General features: G+C 39.2%; 2 protein-coding genes across 2 annotated transcripts in view; one reads left to right on the top strand and one right to left on the bottom strand.

Moving 5' to 3' along the window:
- LOC147646696 (uncharacterized) overlaps positions 1-16746 on the bottom strand; it is a 399719-nt gene that overhangs the window by 135082 nt on the left and 247891 nt on the right. The gene's annotated exons all lie outside the window — the stretch shown is intronic.
- LOC147646701 (uncharacterized) overlaps positions 1-16746 on the top strand; it is a 188001-nt gene that overhangs the window by 73332 nt on the left and 97923 nt on the right. The gene's annotated exons all lie outside the window — the stretch shown is intronic.

The raw sequence follows: 16746 nt of genomic DNA, 5'->3' as shown, positions 1-16746 counted from the left end.
CTCTCAGAGCCAAGCTGGCAGCTGGCTGCTCCTGAGGGGAAGCGGCGCCGTGCTGGGCACAGCACACACTGGTGCCATGGGCTGTCTGGAGTCTGCACAGGAGAAGAGAAAGGCAAAGAGCAGCCCAGGGCTGCTGCCCTGCCTGACCATTGCTGCTCTTCTGCCGCCTGCCCTGGAACTCCTGGCAATGGTCAGCAGTGTGTGCAGCACTCTGGGCACAGGGGGAGGGAGCCGGGCTGCTCCGCAGGCTCCAGCACAGGGCAGTGTCCTTCAGGCACGGCATTTCTGCCAGAGGAACCGAGGCCAGCGTGAGGCACTGACAGCAAGTCAGGGCACATCTGCATGAGCCAGTGCCTCACACAGCTCTGGGACCAAGCGCCTGCAATCCTGGAGCTCTGCACTGAGCCACAGCAAAGGTGTGAAATGCAGAGGGTTTTGCAGAAATATTCAGGGACACCAGGCCAGCCTGCTTGGTGCTCTCTGGGGCACAGCAAGCACTGTGCAATGCAGCTCGGAGCTGCTGGCAGAGAGGGACTATGGGCATGTGCCTGAGGCTTGTTCTTGAGTAGTGATTTGGGAGGGAGCAGAAGGGTCTCAGTAGGCAATTGATGTTTTCTTCATGAATTGCTGAATGAAAGACACAATGTGGCCTCAAACAGCAACAGAACTTGCAGAACTTACTGACCATAAGTTTGTGTTGAATTCCCAGAAAAGATAAGTGTTGAAGTGTAACAAAAAGGCCTTTTGAATTCAGTTAGCTCCTGAGCCTTCATCCAAAACAACCACCAGGAGGCTGACAACTACATGCAGAGCCCTGCTGCATGGGCTTCCACAATCATGGAATTAGAAAATATGAAGCTTAGGAAAGTAGAATGTGCCCATCAAGTTAAAAAAGTTTAAAAGCTTGTCCTGTGCAAAGAATGGACAAGTGAGTTTGTGGTGGAGCTTCCCCCTCACTCCTGGTGTTGAATAAACGAATCCCTGCTCTGTAGGCCCTACACTATGGAGTACTGTTTTCTTGACTACTATTTGTGCATCATAATCACGCTATGCTTTTCACTGTCTTCTTAGAACCTTCCAGGCATAAAGTGAGTAAGACAGTGAGTTGTGTATTGATAGGGCCGAAGAAACATTTCCAAATGCCATCCTGGGAAAGGAAAGGACGTGAAACAGCGCTGGGGAAGAGCGTCCCTCGCACAGCCCTCAGAGCTGCCACCATGCACAAGATGGCGGCCGGGGCTGAGGCTGTGCCACCGTGCACAAGATGGCGGCCGGGGCTGAGGCTGTGCCACCGTGCACAAGATGGCGGCCGGGGCTGAGGCTGTGCCACCGTGCACAAGATGCCGGCCGAGGCTGAGGCTGTGCCACCGTGCACAAGATGCCGGCCGGGGCTGAGGCTGTGCCACCGTGCACAAGATGCCGGCCGGGGCTGAGGCTGTGCCTCTCAGAGCGCTCTGCAGCCTCTGCCAGCCCAGCCCCAGCCCCGGAGCAGCGCAGGGCGGGCAGAGCCCCCTTCCAGCCGTCTGCTTCAATGGACATTGACAGACACCCGGGCCACGCACACAGGCTGACACCTTTGCTCTGTGCACACAAACACGTACCACACACTTGGGAACCTCGGCTGGCAGCATTTTCAGGTGAAAATACAAAGAAACTCCAGGGTTTGAAGGTTTTCAAATAGAATATTTCATTTGCCAATAAAAGGACCAAAGGCAGAAAGGGCCATCCCAGCCTGTTTCTTCCATGCAGGAATAGTGTCACAGTGACTGTGAGCTGATGAAGACGGAGATGGGATTTAATCCAAAGCAGATTGTGCAGTGGGTGCTCACCTGTGATATGTATCCCTCACAGTACCTATTTATTTGGAACACTAGGAAGATTATGAGCCTGGGCAAGATATTAACCCTTTCAATACAGACATGAGACCTACAAACCTTCTTCATCTCTCCAGGGACAGAAGAGGACAGAGTAATAACACACAAAAAAAACAACAAAAAAACATCAAAGTCAGTAAAAAAAAAGAAGTCAAACATTAGATAGAAAAGTAATGAAAAAATGGTAATTGAAACAAAAATATTCTTATAGTAAAGCCATAGAAATAAACAATGATATACAAAATAACTCCTTTAATTAATGAAAAAAGTATAAAAATATATTAAAACTGTAAATCCAAACAAAAGCATCCATTAAAGAAACCAAACACATGTTAAAGTAACTGTTATCCCATAAAAGTTTGAACAGAAAAACAAATAAAAACAATAAAATGCCCTTTGCCCCCAGGGAGAGAAGAAAACTTCTGTTTCCAACGATGATCACAAAAACAAATGAAGAGAACCTTTGCCTTCAAACAACTCATCCTTAAAATAAAACCCCATGAATTCATAATCCATTGACACACCTCTAGGAGGGCTGTAAAAATCAGGAAAATGTCACGACAGAAAAATTTCTTCCCAGGCGGCTGCTATTTGTAAAAATGAAAAAGCACAAAAAAATCCATTCCTTGTAAAAAAGCCTCCATGACATAACAGGAAAAAACTTCTCTCCCTACAAAAACTAATACAAAACTATTGTGTAATTAATACTGTGTTAACATCCCAAGTTCTATCTCTACAGTGTCAGGAAAAAAAAAAAGGAGAGGAAAGGCGTTCTGAAAGTTTTATTAGAGTTTCTCATTCTTGTAGTCCTGTTAATAAAGTTCCTTTATTCCTTCTAAGTTTTAAGCCTATTTTGCCCTTCTCCTAATCCATATCTCACAGTGAGAAATGAGTAAGTGCCCTGGAGATTTCAGCCAGCGCTAAACCCACCACATTATTTAGTGCATTAGCCAAAAAATCAAATTAGCGAATCTCAGCCACTGCACCAGGCTGAAGCTGAGGATCCCCAGCCAAGCTCAGAGGGAGGAGAACACAGCATTTGTGGGATCCTTTCCAGTCTGACTTGCTTTAGCTGGAGCCTGGGGGAGGAGAGAGCAGCAGAAGGGTTGGCTGAGTCCTCTCCCCTCTGCCTTGCCCTTCTCTGCTGGATCCTCAGTTCATCCCACACCCACCCCAAGACTCCATCCCCATCCTACTGGTGCTGACGGGATTAAAGGAGATAAAGAGGAGATTAAAAAGATAGAGAGGAGAGAAAAGGAGAAGTTTAAATGCAGTTTAAATATGAAAGAAATACACATGTTAGTGAGTGCTGAGAGTTGAAAGGGAGCTGAAGGGTTTGCGAAGGGCCAGGAGCCCGTGAAGGGCTCAGGAGCTGCTGCTGCCGGGAGGGAGGAAATGCACCAATGGCTCCCAGCAGAGTCTGTGCTTTGAGGCTCTTTCCCAAACAGCTGCAGGGGGGAAAGCAGCTGAGTTTGGAGGAAGAGTTTTCTGCTGAGGTTTCCTGTTTGGAGCTGTCACAAGCTTGAGCTGCTCAAGGGAAACGCGGCTCTGCTTCCAGCAGGGCCCAACTGCCCGGGAGCACAACTTGGTTCCCTGGCCCTGAGCCAACGGGCAGCAGCAGCTTCTGTTCCCTCCTGGCTCTTGTGTCATTTCCAGCAGCACAAGACACACCAAGAAAAGCTCCTCCAGAACATGCCATGAGAACACACAACCTGATTTCATTGCATGAAGGAGCTCTGACAGTCCCACGGGCTCAGGGTTGTTTGTCAGTGAACGGAGCAGGGAAAAGCACAGACACATTCCCTGCACAGGGAATTCACAGGAGGAAAGTGCAGCGCTGGAGGATGTGCTTGGATACAACGTTCCCACGGCAGTTTTGGGGATAAAATTGTCAGGAGAGAGAAAAGAAAAAGTGCTCCCAAGGGTGGGCTGGGGAGGGCTGGTGCTTCCCGGGAGGCTCCCGAAGCTCAACAGTGTGGAAGAGTGGCTAGCTAACAAAGGTCGTGTTCCCATGCAGCAATTAGCTGAGAAAGAATTAAACAACAGTAGAGTGTAGTTGGTATGAGATGTTGCAATGTCAGAAAGACCTTAGTGATAACTGTGAACTGAGAACAGGACACTGTGATCAGAAGAATGTGGATTCAGCACAGATGAACGACCACAAGAATGTGGAACTAGGTGGAGTTGTCCTTAAACGAAATACCCAATAATGAGCTTGCTTTTGCACTATGTGTGAGCCTAATTATTGATGTTATATAGGGAGTTTGGAGTTGCCAATAAATGAGACTTGCTGATCATTCATATTGAGTGCTGCTTGTCTCCCGCCGAACTCATCAAATGGCGCCCGAACAAATGGGACCCTTGGGACCTTTGGGACCTTTGGGACATTAAAAAGCGAAGGCCACGGGAGTCGGCGACAGGGGACGGGTCCTCCGCAGCAAGGACGGCGAAAAGCAACGGTGCCGCGCCCCAGGCGACCTCAGAGGAGAGTCCTGGCCGTAACGTGCTGCCAAACCTTGTAGGGCTGCAACAGCGCTGACGGTAAGATGGAAAGGCAAGCAGCACATGATTTATTCACCTGCTTTTTAGAAAAGCCACAGCTTAAGGGTTTTGATTTGCGCAAGGAGCTCCCTGGATTTCTTGCTTATGGGTATGCTCTCGCCTTTGCCTCCCACTGCTGGGCAAACACTCCTATCTATGCTGCCCATGGAAAGAGGGAGGGAGAGTCAGAGGGAAGGAAATAATGAGAAAGAAATTCCAGAGCAAACACTGAAACAACAGAATCTGTTCAGTTACGGCAGGATGTGATATATCCTGAACTATTTGCTTCACTTTTGGAGTCACTCTTAACACTACAATCTTATTTAAGTTCCAACTTTGCTACCCTGGAGGAAAAGAATCCAAATTTAGATTGGTTTCCACCCGAACCAGGGGGACATGGGGGAGCACTGAGGTGTGCGCAGAGAGCGGGGGCACCCCTGGGACAGAAGCAGTGCAGAAAAAGTTCCAAGGCCACACTGAACAATTACAGAAACAGCTAAGCAGAAACAGGTGGCTCAGACAGCTTCAAAAAGAGACAAAATAGCCAAAAAATCACAAACTATATGGTATCTAATTCAAACTTCATCACTGTAATTAGAAGTTGATAAGCTGCAATGGTCACCGTTGTTGCCACCTGGTCCTAAGAGACTTTTGTGTCTTTGCATTGCCTGCTTTTGTAAAAATTGTGCCCCTTTTTTCCTCTATCAGTGAACAAGAGAGATTGAGAGAAACAACTGTATGTGTTAAACTTAACTTTGTGAGGTGTTTTTTTGTTGTTTTTTTCTGCGAGAGTATGTGGAGAATGTGAAGAAAGATAACAGCAGCAGAGAGCAGCAGCAGGGCGGGCAGTCCACCCCCCCCCCCCTAAGAAAAAGCACTGGGATAGTACCCAGTTTGTTAAAAAGTCATGGTTCATGGGTTTTTTAAATGTTTTTATATACCCTTTTAGAGTTAATTTTGTGTTTTAAGTAATAATGAATTTATGCAGTTGCAGTTTTTTGGAGTTTTCCTGGAGAAATTATTGTGATTCTTTGAAAGTTTAAAAAGGCCCATTTTCAAGAAAAAAGGTGTTTAAGGTGAATATTAACAGAAGTTACCTTGCAATAATTAGCCTTAAAACCTAAGGTTAAAATATGGTATAATTTACAGCTACTAAGAAAACCTTCCAATTGATGTTATCTACAAAAGATATTTATGGTTTAAAAAAATTAATTAGTAAAGAGAACTTTACTGTACAAGACAAAGTTAAGTTAAAGTATATATTACCCATTTGCTTGTTTTTTCCACAATTTTAATAAGGTAATTTCAATGTGAGTCCTTTTGTTATATAAAACACATATAACTGCATATATACCAATTTGGATTTTAGATTTTAGTTTAAGAATTGGTCTTTATGTTTCTGAAAAGTGCTACAGAAGCTGAATGGCAACTTGGCCAAATCCTGTGTTGTTGTGGTTTTTCTCTAGAAATACTGCACTTTAAAATCCTAACCAATTTGAACATATACTAGGCAAATTCCTGTTATGAATGTGTATTTTTAGTACTATTTGCAGTTATTGTGAGTTATTCTCAAAGCTAGATGACATAGAATTGTGATGTACTTGTTACATTTTTATAATCTTTATAGTGAATCCATGTTACTGTTATATTGTGTTTAAAAGGTATATATCAAACTTTTAGTTGCCTTTTTGTAGTAACAGAATAAGATTAAGGTATGTTTTTATTTAATATAGATTAAGTGTTAATAGAATTAAGAAAAGTCAAGTTTTATTATATTTAGGCTTGAATGTTTTTAAGTTAAGTTTTATAACTTAGATATTCCTTTAAGGTTAAGTTTGTTACTTCCTTTTGTCATAAATAATTATTGTTAGGTTTAAATATTGTTTAATTTAAATTATTTATGTTTTATTGGAGACACTTGTCTAAACTGCAAAGTATAGTTATTTTCCTAGAGAGATGAAGATAGCCACAACTGAAACAGCTGTGACAGAACGCTGATGAACACCTGCTTGTGGATAGAAGGGAATGCAGTCTGTGACACCCTTGACTTCATCAGGAGTTCTATTGGTTGTTGCAATCTCTGCAGTTTTTGTTTGTTATAGCTTTCTTATTTTTCAGTGTTTCCAGAATTTTAAGAAGATTTACCATTGCTGAGGATCAGCTGCCATGGGAGAGGCTTCAGATTAAACCAACTGCTGCATGGTTTAATTGGTCTGGTACCTAAAGCTTCTGATCATTTGATTTGTACAAATGCATTTTAACAGTTTGCTGTGCTGTGAGCATCTCCTAGCTGCTGCTATTGAGAACCTTGTTTTAGAAATGAGTTAAGAGGCATCTTTCCAGTTTAAAGCCAGGCCCTGGCCAAGCCTTGACTTTACCTGGACAAATCTGTTTGCCAGCAGATCCAGATGTTTTCTGTCCCAAATCAGTATTTGAGTCACTTTTTGACTCAGCAATTTGACCCTATTAATATGGCAGCTGGATCAATTTTGAAGTGGGCTTGGAGAATCATTTCTGGAGGTGGTTGTCCAATCCTTCACTGATGATTTTTTGTTTCTATTTGTTTGCAAAGTATGGGATGCTGGTGCAGTGTTTTAGTAATTAATAGTAGTTTTATATTATATATGTTATTAATAATGTTTATAATTTGATTGATTTTTAACTGTTATAGGTTCTTATTCATTGTGTATATGGTTTTGTGTTAATATTGATGTGTATAACAGAAGTACATCTCGTTTTTATTTAAAAAAAAAAAAAAATGGGGGAAATTGATATCCTAAAAGCATTTGATTAGTGTAATTCATTAACTTCAAAGGAAGAAGTGTCTGTGTTTTGTTGGCAGGTTCAAAAAGGTCACCTGTCCATCTGACCAGACTGTCTGCCTCTGAACACACGAGATCCAGTGAACAGAGAAGTCACCACACAGCCTTGGTACTCCAGACATGGATCAGAAGTGGAGCTGTCAGGACACAGTTGTGTCTGAACACTACACAGACAGTTGCCAACAGAAATTTTATGTTGTTATTATGATGTTGTGTCTCTACTAATTTTTCAGTTATCCTTTGTTTTAAGATTTAGAAGGATGTGAAGAACAACCTGAACATCAAAGCCCTCAGTCACCGATCAGCTGCCAGCTGACATGACGGGAGCAGTGAACGTTCCAAGACTGAATTGTGTTAGAGAAATTCTGTAGAAGATCTAAGAAAAGTGTAGAGACTCCATCTAACTGTATATAAAGCAAACTGTAGTTGTGTGTTTACCCTTTCAGCAAATTGCTTCCACACTTAGACTACATATATACCAGAGCACGTGTGTTAAAAGTAGTTAGATAATAGTTTAAGATAAGGAGTTTAGCCTGTATAGTAATTGTTATATTAGTATAAAGTATAAGCATTTCCCCCTTCAAAAGCTAGTGTAAGCATTTTTGAAAGTTCATTTAACGTTAAAGTTTAGCTGTGTGTTTGCAAGTATGGTGTCATTTACATGGAACAAAGTGCTTATGGTAATTGTGTTGTGTATAGTCCCGACCAACTGTCTGCTAACTAACATCCAAAAGTGACAGAACATATGGGTCACTCTGGCACACTGAACTGGCCAAAGGTCAATGTGTCTGAGCCTAGCCACACCTGGAGATCCTTTTCACACCTGTCCCATAGGAGTCCCTGAATGGGATCCTCCAGCATTTAAAGGTTTAATTAGTAATGAGACTCGACTGAATGGATTGGCAATGTTGCAAGAGTGCAATTGCACTGTTGGCTTCACATTAAGACAACTTGAAGCCTGCAGGCAAGCAAAAATTATCAAAGTTCTTAATGTTACCATAGGGCCCCCCAGAAGAATTAGATTTGTTAGGTTCCACCCATACCTCAGGTGGATGGATAATGTTTGAACCCCCAACAGAAGCCATTCTAACAAAGTAATGCAGCACTGGGCTGCAGACAACCCTATAGCTGATCTCGTTACTACACAGAGTAAAGCCTTTATTAGTGATGCAATCTCACAGAACAATTACCAAAGTGATTACCTAGTTCCATATTCCTAATCTGTGGAGATAGAGCATGGAATTAGATTCCTGCTAATCCACATAGAAAACCCTGTTATTTTGGGAAACTTACTTTGTTTCCATCCAAGCTTACATCAATTGTAGAATGTAGCTGATAAAATAAAAAACATCAGTCAAAGTGAAGCCTGAATGAATTAAAGCTTAGCAACTCTAAAAAGGCTCGCTTGTTAGACTAATAAAAAATTGAATTTAATATCCACAATGTTAAGTGAACTTTCAGCTGATGTGAGTAGTGTACGTCATGCAGTATTATAAAATCGAGCTGCAATTGACTTTTTGCTCTTAGCACAAGGACATGGTTGTGGGGAGTTTGAAGGCATGTGCTGCTTGAATCTTACTAATCATTCAGTTTCCATCCATGGGCAACTGCAGCAGCTACAGGATGGGTTACATGCCCTGAAAGAAGATAGTGACCCCACTGGAAGTTGGTTCTCCAGCTGGGGCATCACTGGATGGTTGAGGTCTCTTGTGCTGGAGGGGGGGACGGACTTTACTTATAATGTTAATGGGGATGAAAGTCTAAGTTGTGTGTTATCTTGTCTTCATGAAACTATAGAATGAGTCACATCCAAAGCCTGGTTTGTGCAAAAAGTGAAAGGGGGAATGGTTGCTATATTTTATATATTAGTAAAGGCCTGTCTGCACAAACCAGTCTTTGAAATAAGTCGTGATATTAAAGGCTAAAGTCCTTGAAACCCTCCTGCAGAAGAGAGAGTAAAGCAAAACAAAATCCTTGTGTACAGGAGAAAAAATGTAAACCTGTGTGTGTTAGCCAATAGTAACTTGCTCTGCTCCCAGACCCTGTAGAACCCTATAAAAGGTGTGCTAAAGATAGAAATAAACGCCGTTCACGTTTACTTCTGTGAAGAGCGGTGGGTTGCTGGTGGTCCTCCAATAAAGTTCTACAAATGAAACATAACAAATGTCATTGGGGTGCAGAGGCATTGGTGAAATTGATGAAACAAAAATTAATCTCGGTACGGATGCTAACAATGGCAAAATCAGTAATGTCAAAATGTGAAATCTGCTTAGAAAACAACTCAGTGACTAGACACAGGCATAGCTAGGGAAGATTAGGATAGGAACAGAATCAGGATGACACTTGGCAAGAAGACTCTAGTAGAGTGAAATTTGGGTGGACCCTAGAGTCTTTGATTGGTCCTATAGCAAACTATCAGAAGAGAGAAATGTTGTACAAACTTACAGGTCAGGTAGATAAATTAGCAAGAGTGACCTGAGAAAGATTTAAAGAACTAAACGTACAATTACAATTTACTACTCCTGAAAGAGCATGGAGTGTGTGAGTTTTTTAAAGGGACGGATTGATCATTGCTGCATCCACACCGCAAATGTAACTGCACATGTAGAATATGACATCAATCAATTGCAACAAATAGAGCACGGAGCACAGGAAGAGCAAAAGGATTTGGCTACAAGTTGGTTAGTCAAAATCTTCAAAGGGTTAGGGTGGAATGTGAGTTCATGGATTAAATCTATCATTGAGAGTGTGATCATCTTACTAACTGTATTCTTAGCAATTTGGTTAGTTGACAGCATCTTCAAGGGAGAAATACAGAAGAAAACGTCCTGGAACCAGAAAATAATAAAGGCACTGATGTGAGATCCTCACCCACCATCTTCTGGTTCTCCAGTTCGTGACAACATCCAGGACAACGCTTATATCAATCAAGGATTCGAAGAACATCAAGTATAAACTCAGAAACAAAAGACTGTATCAAGTGAAAACATTTGCACTTCTAGTGAAGTGAAAATGCTTTCAAAGGGGGGAATGATAGTAAAAGGCTTTGAAATCATAGAAAATTCGGGGACTTAGAAAGAAAGTTAGGTTTGGCAAGCCTGGGAAAAGTAGGCCATGGAAAATGTTAGGCCTTGTGCTTGCTAAAGATCAGGTGAAACTGCACCTGTGTAGTCAGTAGATGATAAATGATACAATTGTTAGATGTAATTAGATATAATTATTGTTTAAAGAACATGAGGAACAATGTTAGGGGGCTGGGGGGGATCATGACAAATCCATGCTTGGGTAACATCAATGTATACAATAGAACAATGTAAGTTTAACAATTAATATGTAAGTTATATAACGATAGAGTACAAAAACATGTTCAACTCAAAACCAAGTCGGGTCAGATTTGGGTATGTGTACCCATAAATCCCAAATCTCTACAATAAAGCACCTTCATATAATCATTCCGTGATTGTCTGTGTTCTTGAAAGATAACAATTTCATCAGATTTTACTGGAATTTTGTGGGATTTTCTGTAAAATTTTGTGGGATATTGAGGAGATTTAGGGAATTTTGTGGAAATTTTCTGGAATCTTGTGTATTTTTTTGGAATTTTGTGCAACTTTGTGGTGATTTTGTGGGATGTTTCAGGAATTTGGTGACATTTTTAAGAATTTTGTGGAATTTTTGTGGAATTTGGTCAGGTTTTGAGAAGTTTTAAAGAATTTTGTGGGAGTTTTCTGCCATTTTATGGAATTTTTCTGGAATGTTGTGGGATATTGATAAGAAATGAAAAATGTTGAAGGATATTTCTGGAATTGTGTGGAAATTGGAGGAGATTTTATGGGATGTTTCTGGAATTTGGTGACAAGTTTAAGAATTTTGTGGAATTTTTGTGGAAATTTTTGGAATTTTGAGGATACTTGAAGAATTTTGTGGGATTTTTCTTAGATTGTGTGGAAATTTGTGGAGATTTTGTGGGATGTTTCTGGAATTTGGTAGGGTTTTGAGAAGTTTTAGGGAATTTGGTTGGAGTTTTCTGCCATTTTGTGGGGTTGTTCCTTAAATTTTGTGGGCTGTTTCTGGAATTACGTGGGGGTTTTGTGGAATTTTGAGGGATATTGAGGAGACTTGAAGAATTTTGAGTCAATTATCTAAGATTCTGTGGAACTTGGTAAAGATTTTGTGGGATATTTCAAATATTTGATATGGTTTTGAGAAGATGTAAGGATTTTTTTGTGACATTTCTGCAATTTTGTGGGATTTGGCTGCAATTTTGTGGGATTTTTTCTGAATGTTGTGGGATTTTTCTGGAATGTTGTGGGATATTGATGAGACTTGAAGAATTTTGAAGAATATTTCTGGAATTGTGTGGAAATTGGAGGAGATTTTGTGGGATGTTTCTGGAATTTGGTGACAAGTTTAAGAATTTTGTGGAATTTTTGTGGTATTTTGTGGGGTATTGAAAAGAGTTGAAGAATTTTGTGGGATTTTTCTTAGATTGTGTGGAAATTTGTGGAGATTTTGTGGGATGTTTCTTGAATTTGTTCGTGTAGAGAGACGATTTAGGGAATTTTGTGGAAGTTTATTGCCCTTTTGTTGGATTGTTCCTTAAATTTTGTGGGATATTTCTGGAATTACATGGGGGTTTTGTGGAATTTTGAGGGATATTGATGAGACTTGAAGAATTTTGAAAGATATTTCTGGAATTGTGTGGAAATTGGAGGTGATTTTTTGGGATGTTTCTGGAATTTGGTGACAAGTTTAAGAATTTTGTGGAATTTTTGTGGAATTTTGTGGGATTCTGAGGAGACTTGAAGAATTTTGTGGAATTTTCTTAGATTGTGTGGAAATTTGTGGAGATTTTGTGGGATGTTTCTGGAATTTGGTCGAGTTTAGAGACTATTTAGGGAATTTGGTGGGAGTTTTCTGCCATTTTATGGGGTTTTCCTTTAATTTTGTGGGATATTGAGGAGATTTTGTGGGATGTTTCAGGAATTTGGTGACATTTTTAAGAATTTAGTGGAATTTTTGTGGAATTTTGTAAGATTCTGAGGAGACTTGAAGAATTTTGTGGGATCTTCTCAGATTGTGTGGAAATTTGTGGAGATTTTGTGGGATGTTTCAGGAATTTGGTAGAGTTTTGAGAAGTTTTAGGGAATTTGGTGGGAGTTTTCTGCCATTTTGTGGGATTGTTCCTTAAATTTTGTGGGCTGTTTCTGGAATTACGTGGGGGTTTTGTGGAATTTTGAGAGATATTGAGGAGACAAGAAGAATTTTGAGTCAATTATCTTAGATTGTTTGGAACTTGGTAAAGATTTTGTGGGATATTTCAAATATTTGATATGGTTTTGAGAAGATTTAAGGAATTTTTTGTGACTTTTCTGCAATTTTGTGGGATTTGGCTGCAATTTTGTGGGATTTTTTCTGAATGTTGTGGGATTTTTCTGGAATGTTGTGGGATATTGATGAGACTTGAAGAATTTTGAAGGATATTTCTGGAATTTTGTGGAAATTGGAGGAGATTTTGTGGGATGTTTCTGGAATTTGGTGACATTTTTAAGAATTTTGTGGAATTATGAGGAGACTTGAAGAATTTTTTTTGATTTTTCTTAGATTGTGTGGAAATTTGAGGAGATTTTGTGGGATTGTTCCTTGAATTTGTTCGTGTATAGAGACGATTTAGGGAATTTTGTGGAAGTTTATTGCCCTTTTGTTGGATTGTTCCTTAAATTTTGTGGGATATTTCTGGAATTACATGGGGGTTTTGTGGAAATTTGAGGGATATTGATAAGACTTGAAGAATTTTGAAGAATATTTGTGGAATTTTGTGGGAATTGGAGGTGATTTTTTGGGATGTTTCTGGAATTTGGTGACATTTTTAAGAATTTTGTGGAATTTTTTTGGAATTTTGTGGGATTCTGAGGAGACTTGAAGAATTTTGTGGAATTTTCTTAGATTGTGTGGAATTTTGTGGAGACTTTGTGGGATATTTCTGGAATCTGGTAGGGTTTTGAGAAGGTGTAGGGAATTTGGTGGGAGTTTTCTGCCATTTTGTGGGATTGTTCCTTAAATTTTGTGGGCTGTTTCTGGAATTACGTGTTGGTTTTGTGGAATTTTGAGGGATATTGAGGAGACAAGAAGAATTTTGAGTCAATTATCTTAGATTCTGTGGAACTTGGTAAAGATTTTGTGGGATATTTCAAATATTTGATATGGTTTTGAGAAGATTTAAGGAATTTTTTGTGACTTTTCTGCAATTTTGTGGGATTTGGCTGCAATTTTGTGGGATTTTTTCTGAATGTTGTGGGATTTTTATGGAATGTTGTGGGATATTGATGAGACTTGAAGAATTTTGAAGGATATTTCTGGAATTTTGTGGATATTGGAGGAGATTTTGTGGGATGTTTCTGGAATTTGGTGACATTTTTAAGAACTTTGTGGAATTTTTGTGGTATTTTGTGGAATTATGAGAAGACTTGAAGAATTTTTTTTGATTTTTCTTAGATTGTGTGGAAATTTGTGGAGATTTTGTGGGATTGTTCCTTGAATTTGTTCGTGTATAGAGACGATTTAGGGAATTTTGTGGAAGTTTATTGCCATTTTGTTGGATTGTTCCTTAAATTTTGTGGGATATTTCTGGAATTACATGGGGGTTTTGTGGAATTTTGAGGGATATTGATGAGACTTGAAGAATTTTGAAGGATATTTGTGGAATTTTGTGGGAATTGGAGGTGATTTTTTGGGATGTTTCTGGAATTTGGTGACATTTTTAAGAACTTTGTGGAATTTTTTTGGAATTTAGTGGGATTCTGAGGAGACTTGAAGAATTTTGTGGAATTTTCTTAGATTGTGTGGAAATTTGTGGAGATTTTGTGGGATTGTTCCTTGAATTTGTTCGTGTATAGAGACGATTTAGGGAATTTTGTGGAAGTTTATTGCCCTTTTGTTGGATTGTTCCTTAAATTTTGTGGGATATTTCTGGAATTACATGGGGGTTTTGTGGAATTTTGAGGGATATTGAGGAGACAAGAAGAATTTTGAGTCAATTATCTTAGATTCTGTGGAACTTGGTAAAGATTTTGTGGGATATTTCAAATATTTGATATGGTTTTGAAAAGATTTAAGGATTTTTTTGTGACTTTTCTGCAATTTTGTGGGATTTGGCTGCAATTTTGTGGGATTTTTTCTGAATGTTGTGGGATTTTTCTGCAATGTTGTGGGATATTGATGAGACTTGAAGAATTTTGAAGGATATTTCTGGAATTTTGTGGAAATTGGAGGAGATTTTGTGGGATGTTTCTGGAATTTGGTGACAAGTTTAAGAATTTTGTGGAATTTTTGTGGCATTTTGTGGGGTATTGAGGAGAGTTGAAGAATTTTGTGGGATTTTTCTTAGATTGTGTGGAAATTTGTGGAGATTTTGTGGGATGTTTCTTGAATTTGTTCGTGTAGAGAGACGATTTAGGGAATTTTGTGGAAGTTTATTGCCCTTTTGTTGGATTGTTCCTTAAATTTTGTGGGATATTTCTGGAATTACATGGGGGTTTTGTGGAATTTTGAGGGATATTGATGAGACTTGAAGAATTTTGAAAGATATTTCTGGAATTGTGTGGAAATTGGAGGTGATTTTTTGGGATGTTTCTGGAATTTGGTGACAAGTTTAAGAATTTTGTGGAATTTTTGTGGAATTTTGTGGGATTCTGAGGAGACTTGAAGAATTTTGTGGAATTTTCTTAGATTGTGTGGAAATTTGTGGAGATTTTGTGGGATGTTTCTGGAATTTGGTCGAGTTTAGAGACTATTTAGGGAATTTGGTGGGAGTTTTCTGCCATTTTATGGGGTTTTCCTTTAATTTTGTGGGATATTGAGGAGATTTTGTGGGATGTTTCAGGAATTTGGTGACATTTTTAAGAATTTAGTGGAATTTTTGTGGAATTTTGTAAGATTCTGAGGAGACTTGAAGAATTTTGTGGGATCTTCTCAGATTGTGTGGAAATTTGTGGAGATTTTGTGGGATGTTTCAGGAATTTGGTAGAGTCTTGAGAAGTTTTAGGGAATTTGGTGGGAGTTTTCTGCCATTTTGTGGGATTGTTCCTTAAATTTTGTGGGCTGTTTCTGGAATTACGTGTGGGTTTTGTGGAATTTTGAGGGATATTGAGGAGACAAGAAGAATTTTGAGTCAATTATCTTAGATTCTGTGGAACTTGGTAAAGATTTTGTGGGATATTTCAAATATTTGATATGGTTTTGAAAAGATTTAAGGATTTTTTTGTGACTTTTCTGCAATTTTGTGGGATTTGGCTGCAATTTTGTGGGATTTTTTCTGAATGTTGTGGGATTTTTCTGCAATGTTGTGGGATATTGATGAGACTTGAAGAATTTTGAAGGATATTTCTGGAATTTTGTGGAAATTGGAGGAGATTTTGTGGGATGTTTCTGGAATTTGGTGACAAGTTTAAGAATTTTGTGGAATTTTTGTGGTATTTTGTGGGGTATTGAGGAGAGTTGAAGAATTTTGTGGGATTTTTCTTAGATTGTGTGGAAATTTGTGGAGATTTTGTGGGATGTTTCTTGAATTTGTTCGTGTAGAGAGACGATTTAGGGAATTTTGTGGAAGTTTATTGCCATTTTGTTGGATTGTTCCTTAAAATTTGTGGGATATTTCTGGAATTACATGGGGGTTTTGTGGAATTTTGAGGGATATTGATGAGACTTGAAGAATACTGAAGGATATTTGTGGAATTTTGTGGGAATTGGAGGTGATTTTTTGGGATGTTTCTGGAATTTGGTGACAAGTTTAAGAATTTTGTGGAATTTTTGTGGAATTTTGTGGGATTCTGAGGAGACTTGAAGAATTTTGTGGAATTTTCTTAGATTGTGTGGAAATTTGTGGAGATTTTGTGGGATGTTTCTGGAATTTGGTCGAGTTTAGAGACTATTTAGGGAATTTGGTGGGAGTTTTCTGCCATTTTATGGGGTTTTCCTTTAATTTTGTGGGATATTGAGGAGATTTTGTGGGATGTTTCAGGAATTTGGTGACATTTTTAAGAATTTTGTGGAATTTTTGTGGAATTTTGTAAGATTCTGAGGAGACTTGAAGAATTTTGTGGGATCTTCTCAGATTGTGTGGAAATTTGTGGAGATTTTGTGGGATGTTTCAGGAATTTGGTAGAGTTTTGAGAAGTTTTAGGGAATTTGGTGGGAGTTTTCTGCCATTTTGTGGGATTGTTCCTTAAATTTTGTGGGCTGTTTCTGGAATTACGTGGGGGTTTTGTGGAATTTTGAGAGATATTGAGGAGACAAGAAGAATTTTGAGTCAATTATCTTAGATTGTTTGGAACTTGGTAAAGATTTTGTGGGATATTTCAAATATTTGATATGGTTTTGAGAAGATTTAAGGAATTTTTTGTGACTTTTCTGCAATTTTGTGGGATTTGGCTGCAATTTTGTGGGATTTTTTCTGAATGTTGTGGGATTTTTCTGGAATGTTGTGGGATATTGATGAGACTTGAAGAATT

This window comes from Cyanistes caeruleus, unplaced genomic scaffold (assembly GCF_971803275.1).
Source record: "Cyanistes caeruleus unplaced genomic scaffold, bCyaCae1.hap1.1 HAP1_SCAFFOLD_87, whole genome shotgun sequence".
NCBI lineage: Eukaryota > Metazoa > Chordata > Aves > Passeriformes > Paridae > Cyanistes > Cyanistes caeruleus.
The sequence above is the reverse complement of the archived record's forward strand: the minus strand, read 5'-3'. Positions and strand labels throughout refer to the sequence as shown.